Raw genomic sequence first — 27,715 nt, forward strand, 5'->3', positions numbered from 1 at the left:
AGTTAACACAATTCATCTGATTTCAAGAATTACATTTCTAAGTATAATCGTCTGTGTCGTTTTTCAAGGGAGATACTTGGAGCTGTGGTGCTTATGCATCTACTTGATGAATGTAGAACGATATACATTCATCAAGTAGATGCATAAGCACCACAGCTCCAAGTATCTCCCTTGAAAAACGACACAGACGATTATACTTAGAAATGTAATTCTTGAAATCAGATGAATTGGATTTCTATCTAAACCGATACCATTTACCAGCATTTGACTCATAGACGTCTTTGCCTTATCAGTTCAAGTGCTCATCCAGACACGTCTCAAATACTGTGTGAGTTAAGTGGCACCGAGGTCTGTGAACCAAGTTGATCACTCGAACCATCATCTGTCGAGCTGCAAAATGGCAATAATGCTTCAATTGCATTAGCATTAGTCATGAATTGTGATCAAAGCAATGGAACTGAACATTGCCTCTGCTTTCAATGTGCCAGCCAGTTTGCGATTGCTATTTCACCCTTTTATGAGTAATGATGTTGATGCATTGCCTTATTGGATGTGACGGGCCAAGCACATAAAGATTAGTCGTGCTGTAATTAAATGTGCTGTAGCCAGCAGAGTGTTTGCTGAAATGACTTCATGCAGAAGTAGCAGAGGTGGCAACGCTGACTGTGGAGCCTTTCTACGATCTGACCCCTCGATGACAGAGCGCCGCAGTTCATGAAATATGCTGCCGCGCGACTTGCTCAGAAATAAACACTTGCAGAGCTTGTAAACAAAACTATCCCGTCTCCGACAAAGCAACACGTCATAGAGTCATAGAATGATACAGTGTGGAAACAGGCCCTTCAGCCCAACCTGCCCACACTGGCCAACAATGTCCCAGCTACACTAGTCCCACTTGCCTGTGCTTGGTCCATATCCCTCCAAACTTGTCCTATCCATGTACCTGTCTAACCGTTTCTTAAAAGATGCGATAGGCCCAGCCTCAACTGCCTGCTCTGGCAGCTTGTTCCATACACCCACCGCCCTTTGTGTGAAAAGGTTACCCCTCAGATTCCTCTTTTCACCTTCACCTTGAACCTATATCCTCTGCGACCTCGATTCTCCTATGGGCAAGAGCCTCTGTGCATCTACCCAATCTATTCCTCTCATGATTTTCCTATACAACAGCAAACGGGAGAATATATTCTATAATTTGTATGCAAAAATGCTTTTCTATTGGAAAGAGGTGATTACAAATATAGCCGACATCTCATGAAGGATAGCAGCTCCATCACTAATCATAACCTGGCCTCAAGATTTATCATATTTAACACAAGCTACATTAAGCCCTGGCCTATCTTCTCTGAAGGACATAAAAGATCTCCTGGTATTATTTCAGAACGAGAAAGAGAGCTCTCCCAATATCACTGGATCTCCCATTTTATTTGAAGGACCTTCCTGATCACAATGTGGTTGCTACTATTTTAATGACTACTTCAAATGCACTTCATAGGTGTAATGTGCTTTGGGACATTAAAAGGGCAGGAAATAGCCTTTCTAAATGGTGTTCTTTTTTCTTTCTGGAACTGTGCAAGAGAGAATTAAGATTTCAATCAATGATAATGTAATAAGCATGTATCAAACGATGAGTGCCATTGCAAATTTCCTATTCTGCACCAAGAATAATGTTTTTTTTCTCGAGGTGCAGTAGAAACATCTCCCTATTGAGTGTAGCAAGTTTGCAATGACACTTATTGCTTGATAAAAGGTTGTATCAGAAGGAGATATGAAACATCAAGTAAACAATGGGACGGCACGGTGGCGCAGTGGTAGATTTGCCGCCTTACAGCGCCAGAGACCCGGGTTCGATCTTGACTACAAATGCTATCAGTACACAGTTTGTACGTTCTCCCTGTGACCTGCGTGGGTTTTCTCCGGGTGCTCCGGTTTCCACCTACACTCCAAAGACGTACAGGCTGGTAGGTTAATTGGCTTCAGCAAAAATTGTATATTGTCCCTAGTATGTAACGTGTGCGTGTCTAACGGGGATCGCTGGTCGGCGCAGACTCAGTGGGCCAATGGGCCTGTTTCAGTGTTGCATCTCTAAACTAAATTACACTAAAATACCAGTCTTAAAGGCTGTCAGTAACAATCCTCCATGCCAGTGCACCTATATACCGTATCATTTCTTCTCTGTTGCTCTCACTTCTGCAACTAATGGCTTAACTCCAAAAAAAATAAAGGATAAAAGGTGAATGGTAATATTGCAAAAATAAAGGTCAGTGTATGGCATGAAGAATGCTCTTTTACTTTTTCATTGTAATGACATTTATTTGTAGAATATGTCAATTTTGAAATGACTTTTTAAAATAGTTACTTTTTCCAGTAAGAAGGTCTGTGGTGATTTCTAACTAGACTTGAGCCCCATGCATAAAAGAAATCCACAGAAAATGTTCTCTTTGCTGACATAGATGACTTAGCTTGCCTTATTCTCACGTGGTACATAGATTGCAAGGCACAATTTGGCAAGACTCAAAGGTTAAGAACTCCTAAATTAATGCAAGGTGCTTGCTCTGCCCAAGAAACTGCAAAGAGTTATGGATGCAGCCCAGCCCATCACACAAATCAGCCCCCTTCCACTACACCTCCCCCCCCCCCTTAACAACTCTATCTATACTTCACACTGCCTCAGGAAAGCAACCAGCATAATCATGATACAGTATGTCACAACCTGGTCATCCCTCCTCTCTCCCGTCAGGCAGGAGATACTGTACAAAAGCTTGAAAGTATGTACCACCAGATTGAAGAACAGCTTCTTCCCTGCTTTTACCAGATGATTTAATGGATCTCTCATAAACTAATGCCCCTGTCCCACTTAGGAAACCTGAACGGAAACCTCTGGAGACTTTGCGCCCCACCCAAGGTTTCCGTGCGGTTCCCGGAGGTTTTTGTCAGTCTCCCTACCTGCTTCCACCACCTGCAACCTCCGGCAACCACCTGCAACCTCCGGGAACCGCACGGAAACCTTGGGTGGGGCGCAAAGTCTCCAGAGGTTTCCGTTCAGGTTTCCTAGGTGGGACAGGGGCTTAAGGATGCATCCCCAATCTCACAATCTATCTTGTTCAAGAAGGAACTGCAGATGCTGGAAAATCTAAGGTACACAAAAATGCTGGAGAAACTCAGCGGGTGCAGCAGCATCTATGGAGCGAAGGAAATAGGTGACGTTTTGGGTCGAAACCCTTCTTCAGACTCAGTCAGGGGTCACAATCTATCTTGTTGTGGCCCTTGCACTATTCTTTACCCACACTTTACTGCAGCTGTAACATTATATTCCTTTCTCTTTTTACACTCATCATTTGCTTGTACTTATGTCACTTGCCTGAATGCCCGTATGACTTGCCTGAGAAGCACACAAAACAACGTTTTTCACTGTATCTCAGTACATGTGACAATGATAATGGCAATACCAAGAATGTACAGTAGCAGGTTAAAATCCCAATAATGTATCAGATTTTTAGTTTTGTGATACAGCGTGGAACTAGGCCACCGGGTCCACGCCAATCAGAGATCGCATACACGAGCACTATCCTACACATTAGAGACAATTTAGAATTTACCAAAGCCAATTAACCTACAAACCTATACGTCTTTAGAGTGTGGGAGGAAACTGGAGAACCCGGGGAAAACCCATGTCATCACAGGGAGAATGTACAAACTCCGTACAAACTCCGTACAGACAGCACCCGTGGTCAGGATCTAACCCGGGTGTCTGGTGCTGTAAGGCAGCAACTCTACCGCTGTGCCACTGCCCTCCCATCTAATGAGTTTTCTGCAGGCTTCTACGTTCTGCAAAGTGCTGGAGGAACTCAACAGGTCAGGCAGCATCTGTGGACGACGTTTCAGGTTGGGAGTCTGAAGAAAGGTCTCAACCCAAAATCTTTTCCAGCCATTTCCCTCCACAGATGCTGCCAGGCCCATTGATTTCCTTGAACATTTTGTTTTATGTTCAAGATTCCAGCTTCTGCAGTCAATTATGCCTCCGTTCTACATTTAGCATCCAGCTCTAAAACCCCTCCAGTCCAGACCTCGTACATGCTCCAGCTTTCCTTGCTCAAACTCTGGCACTCACCATTCAGCCAACTAGTTGCCTGTCTCTGGAATTCACTCTCCAAAGATCACAGCCTCACCACCTTGCTTTTTTTTTCTCTTTTAACACTCTCCTGAATTCTTATCTCCCAATATTGTTTCATGGTTGGCCATCACTTTTTATTTGGGAGAGATCCAGGGATAGAAGTAGTATATTTGTTTGTCAACACTATGAGACCAAGGGGAGATATTACTCTCCATGGCCACTTCACTTGCATGTCACCAGACAGGGATTCTAACTTTAATGCTAACTTTATTATGTCTCCAATATTATATTATTATTTTCTAAGTGACTTCTCTTTTGTTTATTATCCATTTATTCCTTTTCCTCTGTGTTTTAAGAGGAGGTATATTCCCCGTCATCTTTATCAAGTCTTCAAACCACTTTGCTTGTTGTCGCTTGATGGAATGCAAGGATGGTTGCGTCTTTATTGCTTTATGTGTTAACTTCTTGTCACTCCCAACTTTCTTGTCAAGCAATGCATTTAGAGCATTAATAGATCTCTTTCAGCCCTGTGAAGTTCAGATACAGTTTCAACACAGAAGGAGCAATAATGGTTGCTTGTGTGAGTTTCCTCTCAGTTGGTATTGAATAAAGTTGCAAGATCCTCCGGGTGGCGCCCGTAATGGCCGCCTCGCCAGCAGTCTGTCGTCCCTTCTCTGTTTTTATTATTTTAAGTAGGTCTTGAATGTTTGTTTTAATGTCTCTTGGTATGTTTTATGTGGGAGGTGCAGGTGGGGGGGAGGGGGGGGTTTCGGTGGGAACTTTTTCCAGTCACTTACCTCGATGGAGATGCGATTTTTCTCTGTGTCACATCTCCGTACCCTCCCGCGGCCTACAACGTGGAGTGGTGCGGCCTTTCCTGGAGAGTGGCCCGAAGCTTCAAGTCTGCACCATCCAGCGATCACCCCGTCCACTAAAACTATCCCACACACTGCGGACAATTTACAATTGTACTGAAGCAAATTAACCGACAAACCTGTACGTCTTTGGAGTATGGGAGGAAACTTGAGCACCCAGAGAGGGCATCCGGCCAGTTTGATTCCATATAACAACAATCAAGCTTGTTCCACTCTCCTACCCTCTCTCATTCACACTGCAAACCTTTTCTGGAGTTTACCCCAGCTGGAGCAGCCGGAGAAAATCCCCGCAGTCACACGGTGAATGTATAAACTCTGTACAGACAGCACCCGGAGTCAGGATCGAACCCGGGTCTCTGGCGCTATAAGGCAGCAACTCTACCGCTGCGCCACAGTGCTGCCCCTAGATACAATCTTTTGCTCCTGTTATGCCCAGCATCCTTCCATTGCCATGCTTCTGTAAGTGTAAGGACTATTTGGTCACTTTCTCTTGGAGCTCCTCATTTCCTCAAATTTGGCTTGATCCATGCCCATGGTGATGTGTTGATAAGAATGCTACATATATAGAATGAGTTGTTAACTTCTTATTTTGACTTCCATAATCAGCCTTTAAATTGATATCTTCCTGCCTGCAGCTGTCACCCTTCCTGATTCTGCGCTAATTTAGAATTCTTCATCCATCATCCTCAACCCCCCTGTGAGATCATTCTAACTGACAGTGTGTGTACGTCACTGTGGGAATGGTAGGGCATGGGGAGAAGCCAGCTAACAGTGGTTTTGTATAGAATTGGCAGTCTTAAAGCCAGCCAAGGTTGGGTGAAAAAAGGAAGGCTTAATATAACAAACTGAGGATTCAACAGTGTATTCAAGTAAAACATCTAAACCTATTGAGGTAAATAATTAGACAAAGTTCATTTGGCCTCAGTGGCTTTTAAGGGCCTGTCCCACGAGCATGCGACTGCATGCGGCAAGCGCGACCTAACGTGGTTGCTTGAGCCGTACGGCCTCGCGGGGCCGGTCCCACTTCGATTGCCGGAGCCATATGGCGTTGTGCGGAGCTGGGCTCCGAAAAACTGACACTGTCCAAAAATTCCGCGCGGCAACGGCCTGCCGGCCAGCAGCCGCCTCGACGGCGTACGCACCGCCTCAACGGGCGTGTGCAGCGTCTCAACGCCGTACGCAGCGTCTTGACGCCTTACACAGCGTCTTGACGGCATACGCCTAACGCGAACTTCCCGCGGACTTCACTCGAACTTCACGTCAACTCGTACGGGGTCACTCGACCTCCGCGCAGCCCCCGCTTCCGGTTTGGACGCGCTTGCCGCATGCAGTCGCATGCTCGTAGGACAGGCCCCTTACAGCCACTGAAATACATTGAAAGCAGTCACTCTTGTAATAAAGGAAATGATAGTTCTGCAAACAGCTAACAAAGCCAGAAAACGTTAAAAGTCTTGTCTTAGTTTTAATGTCCGTCTATTGTCTTACACTTCCCTACTTCTGTGCTCCACAACTGGTTTGGTAACAATTGGAATACTGTGTCCTTTTCTGGTCACCACCTTAAGGAGGATGTGGAGGCCTTGGAGCCATTTACTACAGATGAGGGACTTCAGTTATCTGTACAAGCAGAAGCTTGGACTGGTTTTCTTGAAGCAGAGGAGGATGTGGGGAGATTGATGGAGGTATTAACTCTATAATACTTCCGGAAGTGGCGGCGCTGTTAACAGCGGCGGCTCGCCTGCAGTCCGTCTGTCTTTACTTTTTTCTGTTGTTTTTTTTGTCTTGTTTTGGTTAAGTTTTAGTTTGTTGAGTTGTGTTAGAGGGGGTGAAACATGTTCTATGTCTCTTCCTTCGGGGGAATGCGACTTTTTCGTGTCGTATCCCCCTTCTCTGCCTCCGTCTGCGCTGAGGCCTAATGGCAGAGCTGGCGGCCTCCAGCCTGCGACCGACCCCGAGGCTCCGGAGGCAGAGCCAGCCAGGACTCACCAACGAGAGGCTGGCCGTCTTCGGGGCTGTGGCAGCGGTGGCCCGACTTGCTGGTGCGGCGTTCTGGCTTTCGGCGGCGGCCTGGAGCTGATGCAGCGGGGCTCGGAGCTGAGACTGCGGGACCCGGAGCTGGGGCAGCGGCCTGGAGCTCGGGCGGCTGCCCGGAGCTGGGCCAGCGGCCTGGAGCGGAGACTGCGGGACCCGGAGCTGGGGCGGTGGCCTGGAGCGGAGACTGCGGGACCCGGAGCTGGGGCAACGGCCCGGGCGGAGACTGCGGGACCTGGAGCTGGGGCGGCGGCCCGGAGCGGAGACTGCGGGACCCGGAGCTGGGGCGGCTGCCCAGAGATGATGCTGTGGCGGGCCGTCTCGGAGCGGAGACGGCGTTCCGGCTTTCGGCGGCGGCGACATCACCACGGAGGTCCGCTGGACTGGAGGGCGGCATCTCCGGCCTGGATCGATCGCCTCAGCGCAGAGGGAGAACAAGGAGGGAGGAGACGGAGACTAAGACTTTGCCTCCATCACAGTGAGGATGTGCTTGGTGAACTCACTGTGGTGGATGTTTAATTTGTGTTTATTGTATGTTTTGTTTTTATTGGTTCTGTGTATGACTGCAGGCAACATAATTTCGTTCAGACCGAAAGGTCTGAATGACAATAAAGGAATCTAATTCTAATTCTAATAAGGGTCTGGCCAGAATAGATTGTGAGAAATTGTTCCTGCTGCTAGACGGCCAAGAACCAAAGGATGAAGAGCCATGAGGATTGACAAAAGTTGGCAATTTTTAGAAAGCGGTTAGTGGAGTTAGGTTCAATTGAACAGTCGAAAAGGAGCTGGCTGGTGATCAGACAAGAAAGAGTTTGCAGTGTGATGGAAAAGCAGAAGAGTGGGGCAAGCTGGATTGTTCTTACATGGAATCAAACAGGCTGAATGGCCGTTTTACATGCTATAACGATGCTGTGAATCTACAATTACAGCTCCTTATCCCTCTGTGAAATCTGCACTGCTCCAATTCCAGCCTTTGGACATCCATGAATTTCATTTATTTGATATTTGGACTGTACTTTCAGCTGTCAAAACCCTCAACTTAGGATTTCACTCACAAAGCCTCTATAACTTTCAGCTTATCTACTAGACATTTCATAAGATTTTCTCCATTGACCAAGTTTATGGCAACTTTGGGTCAGAGCAACTTTAGTCTGGCATCATCTTTTGGTTGAGTACATTGCTGTGATGCACTTCGGATATTCTTGGCCCAATTTTCACTATTGACATCCAATTCTCTCACATCTCAATTGTACACCAGAATGGCCTGAAGGATCCACACTTCTTCCTTGAACACAGGACACACCCGTCCCTCTTCCATAAACCTTCTCTTCCTACCTGAACTTGTACTTATGTGCAATGTTTTTAAGTGCATGAGTGCATGGAACTCGCTGCCAGGGGTGGTGGTGGTGGAGTCAGATATGATAGGCATTTAAGAAGCTTTTTGATAGGCACATGTATGTGCAGGGAATGGAGGAATATGGATCATGTGCAGGCAGAAGAGATTAGTTTAACTAGCATCCTGTTCGACATGGCCATTGTGGGTCGAAGGGCCTTTACTGAACATGTCCTATGTTCTTTGTCCTACCTCACACAACTTCTCCTTCAAACTCATCTGACTTCCTCCAAATCAAGTGTAGCTATCGGAACCTGCATTGGTCAAAGTTGTGCATGTTTCATGGGGGATAAGAAGGGTTTCACTCCCACCAGGTCTCCTCCCTCATCTTTTTGTCCATCCACTCATGGTTATATTGGCATTGTTCCTGCCCACGTCCAGAACTTAAACATTTCATTTATACGGTTGCCAGTTTCCGCCCCATTCCCACCGCCATATTTAACACTTTTCCTCAAGTCTCCACCTCCATCGCAGAGGATAGTTTGATGGCCAGTATCCATGATGAGCCAACTGTTATCTTAACACTTCCACTGCTATCTTAACAATAACTCTTCCCATCCTTCCACTGCTCTCTGTTGACACACCACTCTCTCTTTCTACTTTCTCCACCTCTATTGTATCTTCTGAAGGTCACACTTTCCACATCTTTACTCATGATTTCCCCTCTACCACAGTTGGACAATCATCTTAAATTCCATTTCCTGCTCTGCTGTTCTCAATTCCTCCCCTCCCTTCCTGTGCCAGGAGAGGGTTCCCTTTGTCCCCACCTTGCACCCCATCATCCTCCAAGTTCAACAGAACATCCTCCAATCTAATCGTTCACTCTGAACACTTCCAGCATTCCTAGCTGATGTTTGGGATGTTACGCTGTGTTAAAAATGCCTTAAAATTGGGAGCTATTGTTGTTAGTTGAGGGACAAATGTGTGTCAACAATTAATGTCAGCATTTCAAAGCAGAAGTAATTATATTACTCCATAATTAGAATCACAGGAGTGTGCTCAGTATATTAAATCAGGGCAGCAATCATTTCTATTTCAGCAAGGGCATTCATATAGTAACGTAAAGCATCACTGATCATTAAATGTAAAAACATTTACAAACAATAGCCAATATTGTTGAGTTAAGTACAGCGATAATGTCATATGCAGAAGAGAACAGTACACTTTACAGTGTACAATGTTACAGCTTTCTTCTCCTCTCTTACAATTAGTTTAAAGAAGAGTCCCAATGCACATTGTCACTTATCCATGTTCTTTAGAGGTGCTGCCTGATCTGCTGTGTTACTCCAGCACTTTGTGTCCTTTTTTGTGCACTTTACTCATTGTTCTCATCACCATACTTACAGTATCCCCTCACCTGGCCCGGTAGACCATCAAAACTGCCCCTTTACTCCATCAGACTCCACACTCAACAGATCAGCCTCAAACCAAAATAATTCAATCTCCTTGTCCCTCCACAGACGCTGCCTGCCTGCTGAATATTTCTAACGCTCTGGGTTGATATTTGGAATGTTATGCTGTGTTAAGTGCAGAGCTGCCGGGCAGCATGTGTGGCAAGTGTCTGCAAAAGCAGGTGTAGCAGTCCATGCCTCCCATGCAGTAATACCTAGACCACGCTCAGATATGGGCCGATGAGTAACAAGTTACATTCATGCTCAGGACCGGCAATTTTGGGAGAGCTTCCAACGCGGGCGGCGCTGACCGTCATCGCGGAGTCCTGGGGCTCCTTGCAGAGGGCCGCCAGCATGAGTCTCCGCCCGGTGCGGCCTGCGGACTTTGGGAGCCGCGGACTCCGGTAGGAGGTGGCTGACTGTGTTGTCCAGGCCACTGAGGACGTCCCCCAGCCCCGACGTCGGACTTACATCACCCCGGCAGTGCGAGCCGGAACATCGGGCCGCCCATAGCGGCGACTGCGGCGGGCTTGGGGAGGCCCCGACCACGGGTAAACATTGGGGAACATTGGAGGAAGAGACTGACTTTGGTGCCTTCCCTCACAGTAGGAAACTTTGATTCTGCTGTGTGGGGATGTTTTTATGTTGAATTCTATCGTGTGTTGTATTCTTTATTTTTATTGTACGGCTGTATGGTTATCTCATTTCACTGTGCCAGCTGGCACATGTGACAAATAAATGTATCTTGTATCTTGTATCTAAATGCTGGCCCAGCCTGTGAAGCTCATATCCCTTGAATGAATACACAAACATTCATGACCATTTCCTACAAGAGAATCTCAACTCCGACCCATCACATTTTATGGCTTTTCCTTCAGTGAATTTCCACCCTTCGACGTCCTGCAGGGTCCCACACGTACACCCACAGACACACATGCAGGCAAAACACACTCTCAAACACGCCGTGCACACATGCAAAACGTGGACCATGTCATTGTCCATAAGTCAGAAGCCCACTCCTCCTTTTGGATGAAAGCAGTACAAAATTGGCAGCAGACCAAGCAGGCAAAAGGTGAGGAGGCTCCTCTGAGGCACAGCATATTACTAAGCTCGAGGAGAGGAACGGGTGGTATAGGTTATGCTGGTCACATCACCTTGGCCACACTCTCATCTCACTCCTGCTAACAGGAAGAAGGTGAACGTGCAGGTGTCTAAAAACTGTAACGTCCAGGTTCAAGAACTGCTTCTTCCCCACAACCATCAGGCTATTGAACATTGTAACCTCCAAATAAACTCCGAGCTACAAATTGCCCTTGGTGGCACTCGGGACTTTAGACTTTGTTTTTGTTTTTGTACTATATGGGGTTGTTTTATGCTTTGAAATGTTGTTTGTTTATGATAATACCTATTGAGTACTGCATTTACAAACTCGGTGGCATGCTGCTTTAGTAAAAATGTAATTGTTCCATTTTGGTACATATGACAATGAATTACTCTTGACTCTCTCCTCCTCGCCGTCAACGTGGAGCAGCAAAGACTCACATTGAGGGAAAGTTCACAAGTTCACAAGTTTACAAGTTATAGGAGTAGAATTAGGCCATTCGGCCCATCGAGTCTACTCCGCCATTCAATCATGGCTGATCTCTGCCTCCTGATCCCATTTTCCTGCCTTCTCCCCATAACCCTTGACACCCGATCTAATCAAGAATTTGTCTATCTCTGCCTTAAAAATATCCACTGACTTTGCCTCTGTGGAAATGAGTTCCACAGATTAACTACCCTCTGACGAAAGAAGTTCCTCCTCACCTCCTTTCTAAAAGAGCGCCATTTACTTTTGAGTCTAGGACTTCTGGTCCTAGACTCTCCCACCAGTGGAAACATTCTGAGAGGAACAAAGTGAGAGGAAATCGGGAAGCTCTGAGGAATGGTCTTTGATATCTTATGGTAACGTATGGTCATTACTCTAAGATTCAGATTCAGATTCAGATTCAATTTTAATTGTCATTGTCAGTGTACAGTACAGAGACAACGAAATGCATTTAGCATCTCCCTGGAAGAGCGACATAGCAAATGATTTGAATAAATAATAATAAGTGATAATAAGTGTCCGGGGGGTGGGGGGGTGATTGGCAGTCACCGAGGTACGTTGTTGAGTAGAGTGACAGCCGCCGGGAAGAAGCTGTTCCTGGACCTGCTGGTTCGGCAACGGAGAGACCTGTAGCGCCTCCCGGATGGTAGGAGGGTAAACAGTCCATGGTTGGGGTGAGAGCAGTCCTTGGCGATGCTGAGCGCCCTCCGCAGGCAACGCTTGCTTTGGACAGACTCAATGGAGGGGAGCGAGGAACCGGTGATGCGTTGGGCAATTTTCACCACCCTCTGCAATGCCTTCCGGTCGGAGACAGAGCAGTTGCCATACCATACTGTGATGCAGTTGGTAAGGATGCTCTCGATGGTGCAGCGATAGAAGTTCACCAGGATCTGAGGAGACAGATGGACCTTCTTCAGTCTCCTCAGGAAGAAGAGACGCTGGTGAGCCTTCTTGATCAGAGTTGAGGTATTGTGGGTCCAAGAGAGGTCATCGGAGATGTTGACTCCCAGGAACCTGAAGCTAGAAACACGCTCCACCTCCGTCCCGTTAATGTGGATGGGGGTGTGCGTGCCGCCCCTGGACTTCCTGAAGTCTACAATGAGCTCCTTGGTCTTCTTGGAGTTAAGGGCCAGGTTGTTGTCAGCGCAGCATGCTGCTAAGTGCTGGACCTCCTCCCTGTAGGCCGACTCATCGTTGTTGCTGATGAGGCCAATCTAACCATGGATAACAATGAGTATGTAGAGAAATACAAGGACTGGTGGAGAGCTGGTTTATTAGAGTCATAGAGTGATAGAATCATAGTGATACAGTGTGGAAACAGGCCCTTCAGTCCAACCTACCTACATGTCCCAGTTACACTAGTCCCACTGGCTCCATATCCATCCCATATTCTGCCCTTTCACTGAGCACATACATCATCCATTCACACCGTGCCTTCATATGCACTCACACATTATATTTTAAAGAAAAGTGAATCATATGCACATTATTTACAGATTTGACCCGTCTGTTTTTCTCACAATATTCTCTTATTGCTGTCGTATTCTCTTCCAGATGCGAAGAAAGTTTTTCTTTTTGACTCACCTCAGTAGATTCCTACCTCATTTATTCCTCAGTCTCTAATGTTTCACCCGATCACACAGTTCCTTGACATTCACAGTAATTAAGTGATTTATGTGTACGTCCATGTCCACATGACATTCGCTTACGCCGAATATTTTAACCCTCACTCTAGCATTTCATGATGTTGCCTGCATTATCTCTCTCAACATTTCTTGAGTCATAATTTCACTTCTGTTTCAGCTGCAGCTCTTCCTTTGTGCCTTCAAAATCTGACTGAACTAAATCTTCTGCCCACAAAATGTATATGAAGGAACTGCAGATGCTGGTTTATACCGAAGATAGATACCCAAAAGGTCACACATTCCTTCTATCCAGAGATGCTGCTGGTCCTGCTGAGTTACTCCAGCATTTTGTGCCTCTCTTTGTGTGTAAATCCTGTGCCGATCAGCATCTGAGCAATATTATCCATGAGATGTTGTCGCGAGTAGGCTGCCTCGCCTGCAGTGGGTTTGTTGTTTCGTCTTTTAGTTTGTCCAAAGTATGTTTTAGTGTTTCTCTGTATGTCTTGTGTGTGTGTTGGGGAGAGGGGGGTGGGGAATAGGGGGAAACCTTTTTCAGGCATCTGCCTCGACGGAGAGGCGACTTTCTTCCTTGCCTGCTTCTTCACCCCCCTCCTCGCGGCCTTACAGCTGGTTTGGTGCGGCCTTCCCCGGAGTCGGGCCCTGAGCTTCAGCGGGGACTTTATCATCGCGGACCCCCTTGCCCAGGCCCTCAGTTCTGCAATGCCTTCACGTCTCCTTGCTTTTACAATTGCTTCCACATTTTCCTTGACTGGTCGCAATCCACTTGCTTCAACATTTTTGCCCAAGGTAAACTGTTTTCTGTTGTATAAATTCACACTCGCTCTGTTGAGTTTTGCAATGTGTTTATACAGCTGTCTAAACACCTCTTCTAATAGTCAAATATTTTCTTCTCTGGTACTTGTCGTCATGAGTACATCTCGAAGGGACAGGCGGTAATCTATACTTCTTGATATCACGTCAAGTGTGAAAGGTCTTTGCTGATGATTTCACACCATAAGTTAGATTTGTATGCAAATCTCTTTTTCCACACAAAGGGTGGTGGGTATATGGAACAAGCTGCTGGTGGACGTAGTGGAGGCAGGGGCTATCCCAACATTTAAGAAACAGTGAGATAGCTACATGGATAGAACAGGTTTGGTGGGATATGAGCCAAACGCAGACAAATCGGACTAGTGTAGCTGGACATGTTGACCAGTGTGGGCAAGTTGGGCCTAAGGGCCTGTTTCCACACTGTATCATTCAATGACTAAAACCATTGTGTGTAATAATTGTCATATATTGCTGACTATGCAAATTCAGCTGAGCTTATGACAGGTTAGGTTGGATGAAAGCTTTATCCCCTTATGTGCCACCACAGTTGTATTACCCTGTCTCTCTGCCTTGTACTGATTGTGGATGATCAGCCATGATCACGATGAATGGCGGTGCTGGCTCGAAGGGGGGGAGGTTAGAAGGGGAAAGGGAAAAATGGGTGCATATCTAGGCGGGACACAGGGAAGAAATGGGAATAAAAGGGGGGGCGGTATTTGTTGGTTAATTACTTGATATTACTTTAAAAATTGAGAATTTAATGCCATTGGGTTCTGCACCGTTCATACTGTTTCATAATGTTGTTTTATACGTGACCTGGTGCACATCCTGGCATTGAATGTGTAATACCCATGTGCGTTTTGTATAATGATAGCTTAGAGATACAGCATGGAAACAGGCCCTTCATCCCATTGAGTCCACGCTGACCAGCAATCACTTGTACGCTAGTTTTGGTCCCACACACCAGGGACAATTTACAGAAGCCAATTAACCTAGAAACCAGGAGGGACAGGGTGCCGCGAAAATATTTCTCCACTCACTTTGAGTGATTTCAAAGCCTCCTCCAGTCCAGCAGCAATTCCCTGAGCCAGTCTTTGTCCATCACTGATGGGCCATCAGTGTAACCAGATCTGAAGAAGGGTCTCGTCACGAATCGTCACCTATTCCTTTTCTCCAGAGATGTTGCATGACCCGCCGAGTTACTCCAGCATTTTGTGTCTAACCACATACAACCATTGGTTGTTCTGCTGGATGTCCATGGTGGTGCACTGAACATTACAGCTGGCCTGAAGTATTCCGTGCTTCGCCCAGGTACGTTTTCCAGTTCACTGGACCCTTAATCGATGGTACTTGGCTGAACTGATGTAGCTGTGTATCCTTGTCCACTACCGAGCAAACTTGTTGGTACACTGACCTCTCTATATGTTCTCTTGTCTTGAAGTTGCCCAGGTTCTGGCTGTTGCCATTGCTGGTACTTCCAGCGATTTAGAGGGAGATGCCACCTGGGAGCAGAGGGGGCTCTGCTAGGAACAGCCTGGTGTTTCGTGTGCACAGGGAGCTGATTCCTCAGTGAGCAGGGCTGCCCTCAGGAGGCAGATGGCAGCATTGCATAGTTTGTCGTCTTTGGGGCAGCCTCAGGGGCTGGCAGTGTTAGTGGCTGACACGTGATCGGGTTGACACCAGATCTATACCAATGGGTCCACCAGACACGGAGAGCCCTGATGGTTGGGCCGAGTTTAACCCTGCTGTCATCACTGAGGATATCTGCAGGACGCCTGTATTTCTCCTCTTGCCTCTGGCTCACTGGCAAAGTCCCACCGAGCTGCAGTAACTCCAGTGGGAAGCTGGGGTGGGAAGCAATCCTCTTTTAGGGCAACAGCTCATCCTGGGCATCCAACACTGCCGTTTGCTCCTTCCCTGACTGAAGAAAGTGTTCCAGGAGTCATGGGCAGGTTGCAAAAATATTGGAGTAGACCATGAAACAGGGCATGAAACAGGACAAGCACTAAGAGCACCCACAGAGGTGATTAATAACATTTGATATTTTTTTAACATTTTTGTTCCTCACTACCAACTGGTTCCATCAGCCATCACCTTACACCCGCACAGCTCAACCATTGAATCTCCTACCCCCCACCTCTAATTAGTCCCATCTGCCGTTATCCCTCCCTTATCTGGTTCCACATCACCTTCCTTCTTTATTACATTCCATCATCTGCAGCCACTTATATCTCAACTCATCACCGTCCAGCCTATCTCCTCCTCCACCCTTACTCCCCCACCTTGCTCTATTAGTCTCCTTTTTTCCATTCATCTGTCTCCACCTATCACCCACCAGCCGCTGTCTCCTGACCTCCCTCCTGCCCCACTTGACTCCATCTGTCCATCATTCCCCTCCTCATCTGGCTCTACCCACCCCTTCCACCCACCTGTTTCCATTGGTCATCTCCAAAGTCTCAACCCGAAACATTGACCATTGCTCTGCCTCCACAGATCCTGCCTGACCCACCGAGTTCCAAAGTTTGTAAACCGAGCAGCTGACAACCCAATCTCTCTACACCACCGTCTATATCTCTCGTTTCTCTTCCCCCCCTCCCCCCAACACTCAGTCTGAAGAAGCGTCTCGACCCGAAACGTCACCAATTCCTTTTCTCCAGAGATGTTGCTGACCCATTGAGTTACTCCAGCACTTTGTGTCTATTCAATGGTATGAATGTTGATTTTTCTAATTTCGAGTAACCCCAGCATTCCCAGTTGTCCTACTTGTTTCGCTGTTCGCATCCCTGTATCCCCTCGTTATCACCTCTTCCCCAGCCAACTATCCACCCTTCCTTGGTCATCTGTGGCCGGCCCTGATTTGTTCTGGCCTTTTCCTACCTCCAGTTCCCTCCCCTCTATTTTCGCTCTGAAACCCGAAAGGTCACTTATACCTTTTCTCCAGAGATGCAGCCTGACCCGCTGAGTTACCCCAGCACTTTGTGTCTATCTTCAGTATAAGCCAGCGTCTACGGTTCCTTCCACCCCACTGAGTTCCAGCACTTTGTTTTGTTGTTACTTTAATGGCTTTGCTTTCAAGACTGTTTCTACTGCCTTTCGCGATTGACTGTGCCAAACAACTGTGATGCCAATAATGTAAGGTCGCCCACAGAGATGACTGTTTAGTTTCAACAGAGCTTTGATGCACACAAGGCATCGTTTGCACTTTGTTTGCTTGATATGGTCTTCATTAGCTGTGTTGGTGTTAGAGGTGCTGCCAGCAATGCAAATACCACAATTGAAATGCAAACACATTTGCAGATTAATTTTATCAGCTCATTGCCAAACTTAATTGGTCCAACACAACAACCACTGCAGAAATTGCCAAACAAATAGCGTGATAGTTGCCTTTTCATACTTACTGATTTGAACAATTACTTTATAAAGAAATCTCACGATGCAACTTATTAACAATTACTTGGCTTAGTCAGTGTTGATACATCCAGCCACACAGGTGCCCCCAAAGCTGTTCAACATAATATATATATATCTGATTCAAATCTTTTTGAATCTTTAATAGAACAACTGATTGCTATGCTTCATTACTCTTTGCGTGTCATGGGGAGTCCATAACGACAAGTGCAATGAGTTTGTGTTGATTTGATCACTGTCTTATTTACTGAACTGAACCATCACTGACCAGCTCCTTCTAGTGTTGACTGATTTTGAGGATGCATTACCACCACAGGTATGGTAGGGTGTGCGTGGTCCTTAACAATGTTAGCTGTTCTCCTGAGGCAGCGTGAAGTGTAGATAGAGTTGAGTGGGGCATGGCTGCATCAGCAATCCTCTGCAATTTCTTACTGTCTTGAGCAGAGCTTTTGCCTGTATGGGATGCTTTCTACGATACATCTATAGAAATTGGTAAGAGTCATTGGTGAAATGTATTTATTCTTCTGAGGAAGTAGATGCATTGATGTGTTTTCTTGATCAGGATTAATTGTAAGTGATCATTACGCCTAGGATCACGAAGCTCTCGACTATCTATGGGGGCGGCACGGTGGCGCAACGGCGGCTGCCTTACAGCGCCAGAGACCCAGGTTTGATCCTGACTAGGGATGCTGTCTATACGAAGTTTGTACATTCTCCCTGTGACCCGCGTGGGTTTTCTCCTGGTGCTCCGGTTTCCTCCAACACTCCAATGCCGTACAGGGTTGTAGTTAAATGTGTAGGAAGGAACTGCAGATGCTGGTTTAAACCGAAGATAGACACAAAGAGCTGGAGTAACTCAGCGGGACAGGTAGCATCTCTGGAGAGAAGGAATGGGTGATGATTTGGGTCAGAACTCTTCCAACCCAAAACATCACCTACTTCTTTTTTCCAGAGATGCTGCCTAATCCCCTGTTACTCCAGCATGTTGTGTTTATCATGAGACATCACAGGTTCAGAAGGGTGAGTTAGATAAGCTTCCTCCCTCTGTATTTATTTTTGCAAATTGCCTCTGAATCTTTCAATGTTTCAGGAGAAAATATTGATGACATCAGGAGTATATAATCAGAGTAAATTGAAATGACTCTCATTCCAGTTCACCCCTTAATCCAAAAGTATTTTAAGGGCTCTGTGTGAAGGAACAGCAGATGCTGGCTTACACCGAAGATAGACACACAATGCTGGAGTAACTCAGCAGGCCAGGCAGCATCTCTGGAGAGAAGGAATGGGTAATGTTTCAAGTTGAGTCCCTTCTCCAGATTGAGAGTCAGGGGAGGGGAAAACGACTTGTATCTCGTTTTCCTCTCCCCTGACTCTCTGTACTTTAAGAGTTGCACCCCTTACAATTGTATGCATGTTAACCCCTTTCCCTCCCACTGCCCAGCCATTACATAACCAGCCCAGACTCACATTTCCCCTTCTCTTCAAGTTTGGAAAAGACCCTATTTGGATATTATTGCACAAAATCTTAACAACGTGTTTTGTGCGCTATTAACGTATTTAAAATAAACAACGCAGACCTGTGTTATTTGATATGAATATATGAAGCACTAAAGATATCCACACAATGTAGGCTTCATGCTTTGGGACTTTAACAGGTTCAATAGATTAGCTGTTGTGATGGCAGATAAGGCTAGAGTTGCATTTGTGTCAAAAAAAATCTGCTGACTAAAAAATAATGACTGCTCATGTTGCTATGGAAACTTGACGGCTTTAACTTTTTCCTGAGATAAAAAAAATAAAAGGCATGAAATATGCAACAGAAGGCAGTGGAGATGTTCATTCAGCCCTTTGTCTTCTGGAAATGGAAGAGCAGTTACCACTTCCAGCACACGACAATTTAAAATGCCCGTGAACCTTCAGCAGTTTAATTCCCTCCAGCAGTATTTACGTGAAATTATTTTGTGGGTTTTAACTTGCACTGTTCTTAATCTCAAAATTGAATGATTGTTAATCATTAGCATAATCCTGCACTACACGACTAATTGGTCAGTGTTCGTGTCCCATTACCAGATTCAATTGCAAACTTCATGCAAACATCTAAACAAAATGTTTGTATCGTTCCCTTAAGTGACTGACTATGGCAGCTCTAACAATTATAAATTCAGTTTTGCAATCCTACAAGTGGATTGCAATCCCTGTCCGGCGCGGTGGCGCAGTGGAAGAGCTGCTGCCTTTCAGCGCCGGCAGCGCCAGAGACCCTGATTTGATCCCGACTACCGGTGCTATTCTGTATGGGGTTTGTACGTTATCCCCATGACCGCGTGGGGTTTTTTCCGAGATCTTCGGTTTCCTCCCACACTCCAAAGACGTACAGGTTTGTAGGTTAATTGGCCTGGGTTTGTACACTTGGTATAAGTGTAAATTGTCCCGAGTGTGTGAAGGCTTGTGTTAATGTGTGGAGATCGCTGGTGGGTGCGGACTCGGTGGGGTGAACATCAACATGGGTCCACAATGGGTCGAAACAGTGAAGCAGAAGAACCTTCTCCTCTTCCTTTTCTCCCTCCTCCTACATTCCTTCCACTGGCTTCACAATTCGCAACACTTCAATCTGTCTGCCTCACACTTTAATCCCTGGCCTTTGCCCAACCATCTGCCTATCAAAACCTCCTTTTGCCCTTATCCACCCATTACCTGCCACGCTTTGTTCTGCCTATCCTCTCTCCCAGATTTCATTCCACCCCCCCCCCCCCCACAATCAGTTTAAAGAAGGGTCCAGACGCAAAGCGTCACCAATCCATGTTCACCAGAGATGCTTGTTTCCACTCAATATAAAACCCATCCCCACTTATTGCTGCGACTCTGAGCAACATCTAAATCCCATGACTGGATTAACAACCTTAAAGCATATTTTGCCAGAGAAAGCTATTCAGTCAGGATTCGATTTATAATATGCGAGTCTACTTTGTGCTGTATAGAATTTGATGAGGACACTCAGGTAGTTTGCTGAGTGATGCTCTTGTCTTTGCTTCATGAGGCTTGGGTTTAACTGACACCTTGGTCGACACCCCAGAGATGTACAATAGGAATCCTGCAGTAAGGAACATGCTGCTAAGAAGGGAGTGATGAGACCTGTCTACACTTAGCAGAAATAGAAGAATGCTGATAATATTCAATAGAAAAGTAGGCAGCCTATTCCCATTTCCTTTGGTTGATATTTATTCACCTATATTATCACTGAATAAACTTCAGATTTTCTAGACTTTTATCTCATTGCATTTCAGGGAACTTGCTGTGACACGTTGGCTCCTCCTTTTCCTATTTTATAGCGGAGACCTTTTCTTCATTATTATCATTGGCTGCAAGATGTTTTTGGCAGTCCCAGAGGTTGATATAAAAATGTTCTCTGTTTTTGGCAAGGAACTATCAGCGAAACTCAATGCAAGAATCAAGATTATAGGATGTGTTGAATAAAATGTTTCTTTGTATTCGGAAACTCTTACAGTGGAAATACTGAAACGTGAGTCTCGAGATGAACAATTACTTCATTATTGCAAATAAGGGAGCAAAATCTCGACTAATGTTACAGTAAACTATCGCACGATTGAATCTCTGCGAGTGTACGAAACTCTCAGCACACTGTGAGGAAATTGTATCTGTAGATAAAGATAGTAGACAACTAATCTCTAGACAATTAAGATAAACATTCACCTGCACACTTCCAGTCTCAAATGGTCCATGGATGTAAATTAAACCAAGTCAAAACAGCAATGGGATAAGATAGGATACTGATACTCATCATGCTAATAGACCTACTTCTTGGCACCATCTCAAAGGAACCTAATCCTGCACTAGCCTCTCGTCTAATTGTTTAAAAAAGAAATCTTATAGATATCTTTGCTAATGACATGGACCTCCTGGCATTTTGGCAAACCTTGGACATGTCAAAAGGGAAAATAATCTCCAGGATGCTGTTCAGGAAACAGTGCACCAGAAAGTGAATGAGGACGAAAGGAAGACCATTAAGTGACACTTAATAGCACTTAATAGTGGATATCTGTAATCATTAACAAAACAATGATGAAGGGGCTAGTCAAAACTTTGATAGACTATCAGACCTTTAGATTTTCGACTTTAGAGGTACAGCTTGTAAACAGGCTCCTCGGCCCACTGAGGTCGCTCCGACCAGTGATCACCCCGTTCACCAACACCATCCTCCACACTAGGTACACATTTTTAATTTAGTTTAGTTTAGAGATACTGCGCGGAAACAGGCCCTTCAGCCCACCAAGTCTGCGCCGACCAGCAATCCCCATACACTAGTCCTATCCTACACACTAGGAATAATTTACAATCTTTACTGAAGCCAATTAACCTATAAACTAGCATATAATCCTCCAACATTTTCGCCACCTCCAACGGGATCTCACTACTAGCCACATCTTTCCATCTCCACCCCTTTCCGCTTTCCGCAGAGACCGTTCTCTACGAACTCCCTGGTCAACTCGTCCCTTCCCACCCAAACCACCCCCTCCCCGGGTACTTTCCCCAGTAACTGCAGGAGATGCAACACCTGTCCCTTTATCTCCCCCCCTCGACTCCATCCAAGGACCCAAACAGTCTTTCCAGGTGAGGCAGAGGCTCACTCGCACCTCCTCCAACCTCATCTACAGTATCCACTGTTCCAGATGCCAACTTCACTACATCGGCAGGACCAAGCGCAGGCTCGGCGATATTTTCCCTGACCAACTCCACTCAGCCTGCCTTAACCTACCTGATTTCCCAGTTGCTCAGCACTTTAACTCCCCCTCCCATTCCCAATCTAACCTTTCTGTCCTGGGCCTCCTCCATTGTCAGAGTGAGGCCAAGCGCAAATTGGTGGAACAGCACCTCATATTTTGCTTGGGTAGTTTACAGCCCAGCGGTATGAACATTGACTTCTCTAACTTCAGGTAGCCCTTGCTTTCCCTCTCTATCCCCTCCCCCTTCCCAGTTCTCCCACTGGTCTTGCTGTCACCGACTACATTCTATCTTTGTCTCATCCCCTCCCCTGACATCAGTCTGAAGAAGGGTCTCGACCCGAAACGTCACCCATTCCTTCTCTCCAGAGATGCTGCCTGACCCGCTGTGTTACTCCAGCATTTTGTGTCTACCTTGGATTTAAACAAGCATCTGCAGTTCTTTCCTACATAACCTATAAACATGTTCTTTTTTAGAGTGTGGGGGGAAACCGGAGCCCCAGAGAAAACCTGCACAGTCACAGGGAGAACATACAAACTCCGTATAGACAGCACCCATGGTCAGGATCGACTCTATGACTGACGTCGCCTATCCTTTTTCTCCAGAGAAACTGCCTGGATCTACTGACTTACTCCAGCACATTGTATCTATATTTGGTAGAAACCAGCATCTGCAGTTCCTTTCTTTTACATTATTTCCTTACATCCTTCATCACTTCCAGACTGTTGACTCTTTGACTTATTTAATAATGACTGCATGCTCCAAAATGTGCTTCACTGTGGGAATGGTGCTCTGTGCAATCTGTGGAAACGGAACCCCCATGTTGGAATTTTATTGACTCTACTTTTGGCTACATCTTAGAAAGGTTATTATACAGAAGGTGGCTAATGCGTCTGTATCTCATAAAAAGGACCAGTCCTGCTGAATATCTGCTCCTAACACAGGGGCTATAGCCCTATGGCTCTTTGTCCAATCCAAGTCCTATTTAATTGTGATAAAGGTTGCTACTGCTCCTGTCCTTTCAGTGCCCCAGTTTCCTGCAGTTCTCAGGATGTCTCTCGCTGCTATTAGAGCAGTGGTGCACCAAAGTGGCGCAGTGGTAGAGTTGCCAAAGACCTGGCTTCAATCTTGACTATGGTCACTGTCTGTACGGAGTTTGTACACTCTCCCTAAGACCACATGGGTTTTCTCCGGGTGCTCCGGTTTTCTCCCACATTCCAAAGGCGTGCCGGTTTGTCGGTAAGTGTATGAGTGATCGTGTTTGGCACGAACTCGGCGGGCTGCAGGACCTGTTTCCGTGCTGTTTCTTTAAACTAAACTAAACCTAACTTAACTTAACTAAAGCAGCCATAGGTACTACACCCATAGTGATTTACTGTTAATTGCTGTAGAGCTTTTTGTGGATGGTTTACACTGCACCTGCAGTGAATTGTTCAAGTTCAAGTTCAAGTTAGTTTATTGTCATGTGTCCCTGTATAGGACAATGAAATTCTTGCTTTGCTTAAGCACACAGAAAATAGTAGGCATTTACTACAAAACAGATAAATGTGTCCATATACCATGATATAAATATATACACACATGAATAAATAAACTGATAGTGCAAATAACAGAACGTGGTTGGTAATAATCAGAGTTTTGTCCGAGCCAGGTTTAATAGCCTGATGGCTGAGGGGAAGTAACTATTCCTGAACCTGGTTGTTGCAGTCTTCAGGCTCCTGTACCTTCTACCTGAAGGTAGCAGGGAGATGAGTGTGTGGCCCGGATGGTGTGGGTCTTTCATGATACTGCCAGCCTTTTTGAGGCAGCGACTGCGATAGATCCCCTCGATGGAAGGAAGGTCAGAGCCGATGATGGACTGGGCAGTGTTTACTACTTTTTGTAGTCTTTTCCTTTCCAGGGCGCTCAAATTGCCGAACCAAGCCACGATGCAACCGGTCAGCATGCTCTCGACTGTGCACCTGTAGAAATTAGAGAGAGTCTTCCTTGACAATCCGACTCTCCGTAATCTTCTCAGGAAGTAGAGGCGCTGATGTGCTTTTTTGATGATTGCATTAGTGTTCTCGGACCAGGAAAGATCTTCAGAGATGTGCACGCCCAGGAATTTGAAGCTCTTGACCCTTTCAACCATCGACCCGTTGATATAAATGGGGCTGTGGGTCCCCCTCCTACTCCTTCCAAAGTCCACAATCAGTTCCTTGGTTTTGCTGGTGTTGAGGGCCAGGTTATTGCGCTGGCACCATATGGACAGTTGCTCGAATTGAAGGTGAAAAGAGAGAATGCTGAGTATTTCCATCACATCTAACTAGCCGGGGTTAGGTCTGAATACGAACACCTTTCTTGAATACCTAAAAATCTGCATCGGTGGAAAGTATTCCAACTGCTGCGGATTTGTGCTTTGTACGAAAGATGTCCAAAGATGAGTTTCTTGGCTGGCACAGTGGAAAAACGGTAGAGTTGCAGGTTTACATCTCCAGAGTCCTGGGTTCAATCCTGAGTATGGGTGCTTGTCTGTTCAGAGTTTGTACGTTCTCCGTGTGACCGTGTGGGTTTTCTCCAGGTGCTCCAGTTTCCTCCCACTTTCCAAAGGCCTACAGGTTTAAAGGTTAATTGGTTTCAGTAAAAATTGTAGTTTGTCCCAAGGATAGTGCTCGTGTGTGGGGTTATTGCTGGTCGGAGCAGACTCGGTGGTCTGAAGGACCTGTTTCCATGCTGTATCTCTAATGTCTAAAAGTCTAAAGTGAGCCATTTCCCCCAGGTGCTGCCAGTTGTAAAGTTATATGAACAATAATCATGGCATTGGCTTGTTTGCTGACCTGTGGAAAATTGCCCCTTAAGTTACAGAGAAACCCATCAGTAGCATCATGATTTTGTTGCTTCTGGCTATTGCAGTGTTTAATGGATCAACAAAATATGTTCTGTTAAGGTTTGTGGTTTTATGTTGCGTTTTGAAATATTTCTATCCGATATACACTTATCCAGTTGTGGATCTAATATGGTTTTATTTACATCCCATACAGCATGGGTGTAGATAGTTATATATCAGAGCATTGAAGAGATTAGTTGACTGGTATAATTTCAGGTGCTGATACCAATGACCCAGTGAATTATATAACATTTCGGGCGTTGGAATTTGCGGAAATATTTCTCAAAAGCCTGTGTTTTATAATTTAATCTTAGAGGTGGTGTTGTTAACAAGATTAGTTACAGTAGTGTCTTGGTGAGTATAATGCAATAACAATATAGACCTCATCAATCTATCAGTAGGTACAGACAGACAAACCACAGAAGGTTGCACAACTACAGAATGTGCTTTGTTCTCTTGCAATGAATACAAATTGTAACACCAACAAACAGGTATTTTGCAATCTCAGGATATCCCAAATTAGTATTATAGCCAATGTGGGCGGCACGGTGTCGCAGCGTTAGAGTTACTGCCTTGCAGCGCCTGAGACCCGTGTTCCATCCTAACTACCAATGCTTATCTGCACGGAGTTTTACGCTTTCCCCGTGACCTAGATGGGTTATCATCGAGATCTTCGGTTTCCTCCTACACTCCAAAGACGTACAGGTATGTAGGTTCATTGGCCTTGGTGTGTGTGTAGGGTCGTGTTAATGACCCTACACACTGGTTGGTGCGAACTCGATGGGCTGAAGGGCCTGTTTCCACGCTATATCTCTAGAAAAAAAGTACTCGCTGAAATGTGGTAATTAAAATGTGGTCCATGAATTGCAGGAGTCATTTTATACAGAACAAGTCTGTATGAACAGAAAATTAAGAATTTGTGATTCGGTGATGTTGATCAAGGGATATATATTGGGTTTGACGCAGGATACAGTCCCTGCCATGGAACCCTGTTTATCTACATGAGAGACAGGTTAACATCTCCTTGGAAAGGCGGCAGTTCCAACTTTGCCACTATTGCACTCTGCCTAGACGTAATGTCATAATGTATGACCATTGACATATAATTCCTACTATCAGCAAACCGTTGTTTTTATTAGTAAAGTGCTTGGAATCATATTTTGCTTGCCCTTGGGATTAATCATTGGCCTGCCTCTTTACTGATTCCCTTTCCCATTCACTGGGAACAAGAGAGTTCAATAGTTTCTGACTAAGGTAATGTCAGTTAAATCAATGGTTCAATAGTTCTTTATCATCATTTGTTCGGAGGTGCAGTGACACTTTTTTTTGCATACAGAACTGTAAGATTATTGCCATACAAAGTACATTCCCCGGTTAAGTACAGAACACATAGAAACAGCCCACTGAGTCGATATGCAAGAACCACAAGGTTTTGGTGCTATTTTTAAACGCCCACTCCTGCTGGCCATAAAGGCCATTTGCTTCCTTGACTCTAGGGCAAACAAAATCAGTCTATCCAATCTCTTCCATGACTAAAGACTTCCAATCCAGGCAACATCCGGGTAAATTTCTTCTGCACTCTCTCCAATGACTCCCTATGCAAGCCCCAGCGAAAAGCCGCTGAATGCAAGACCCGGCGGACAATGGCCGACAGTAAAACCCGGCCCGCAGGGGGAGCCACTGAACCGATCCATGCTTGGAGGACCCTGTGGACCGGAGTCTGGAGGTCAGCACCGTCAAGCCACCGCTGCTCGTCCCCCGAAGCCCACAGACCAGGAGGATGGAGCCAGGAATGACGACGGACACGACGGGTGATGGACGAGGCCGGTTGGAGAGGAGTGGGATGTCGGGTCTGGCCCACCTCGCCTTCACAGTCCTCTGCGAGAGGAGCTCTGGTGAACAAAGGTGGACGGGCGAGGAGAAGACGTCGGTTCCTGAGTCGACCAAGAAAGGCGATGGCTGAAGTCTCGCAGCAGTCTGGGGCTTTGCTGAATCAGGCACCGCTCATAACAACTGGACCAAGGACTGGCCTTGGAAAACAGTACCAAAAATGGCACCTTGTGCATGCGGGCTCAATAGACTATTTCTGTACAATTCCTAATCAGGGATGGCATGGTAATATTCTACTGGACTGTTTGTAAGAAAATAATTTTACTGTGCGTTTGCACTCTGCAGACGTGACAATAAAGCACCATTGAAATTATGACGAACCTTTCAGGCAGGGAAAATATTCCTTTCTTTACTTCCTTTATTTCTATCTTTCTTAAAGCTCAAAAAATGAAGGGGTACAACAAATGTAATAAGATATATGTGGCTTGTACCACTGTAACTTATTGTACATCTAATAAATAAAAATATTTAAAAAAATAAAAAAATAAAAAAAAATTATTATGAACCTTTCAGGCAGGGAAAATATTCCTCTTATTGAACTGTGTCAAATGTTTGCATGTTTCAGCGAGACCCCCTCTCATTCTTCTAACCTCCAGTGAACCTAATCTCTCCGCCCACACATCCCAGAAGCCAGGCTGAAGAACCTTCACTGGACTGTATGGGAAGTATATCCTTTCTTTGGTCTGATATTCCAGCTGTGGTTTCATCAGGGCTCTGTATAATTGAAGAGGGACTTTATTGTTCTGTATTCAAAAGCTCTTGAAATAACAACCATCTCACCATATTACTGTCATAATATAAAAAATAGGTAACACGGAGTTTTCACACATGATGATGCATCAAGATGATGACGAGGAGATACTTGTTTTTCATGATGTTCAAGTTCAAGTTCAAGTTCAAGTGAGTTTATTGTCATGTGTCCCTGTATAGGACAATGAAATTCTTGCTTTGCTTAAGCACACAGAAAATAGT

Source organism: Amblyraja radiata, chromosome 22 (genome assembly GCF_010909765.2).
Source record: "Amblyraja radiata isolate CabotCenter1 chromosome 22, sAmbRad1.1.pri, whole genome shotgun sequence".
Classification (NCBI taxonomy): Eukaryota; Metazoa; Chordata; class Chondrichthyes; order Rajiformes; family Rajidae; genus Amblyraja; species Amblyraja radiata.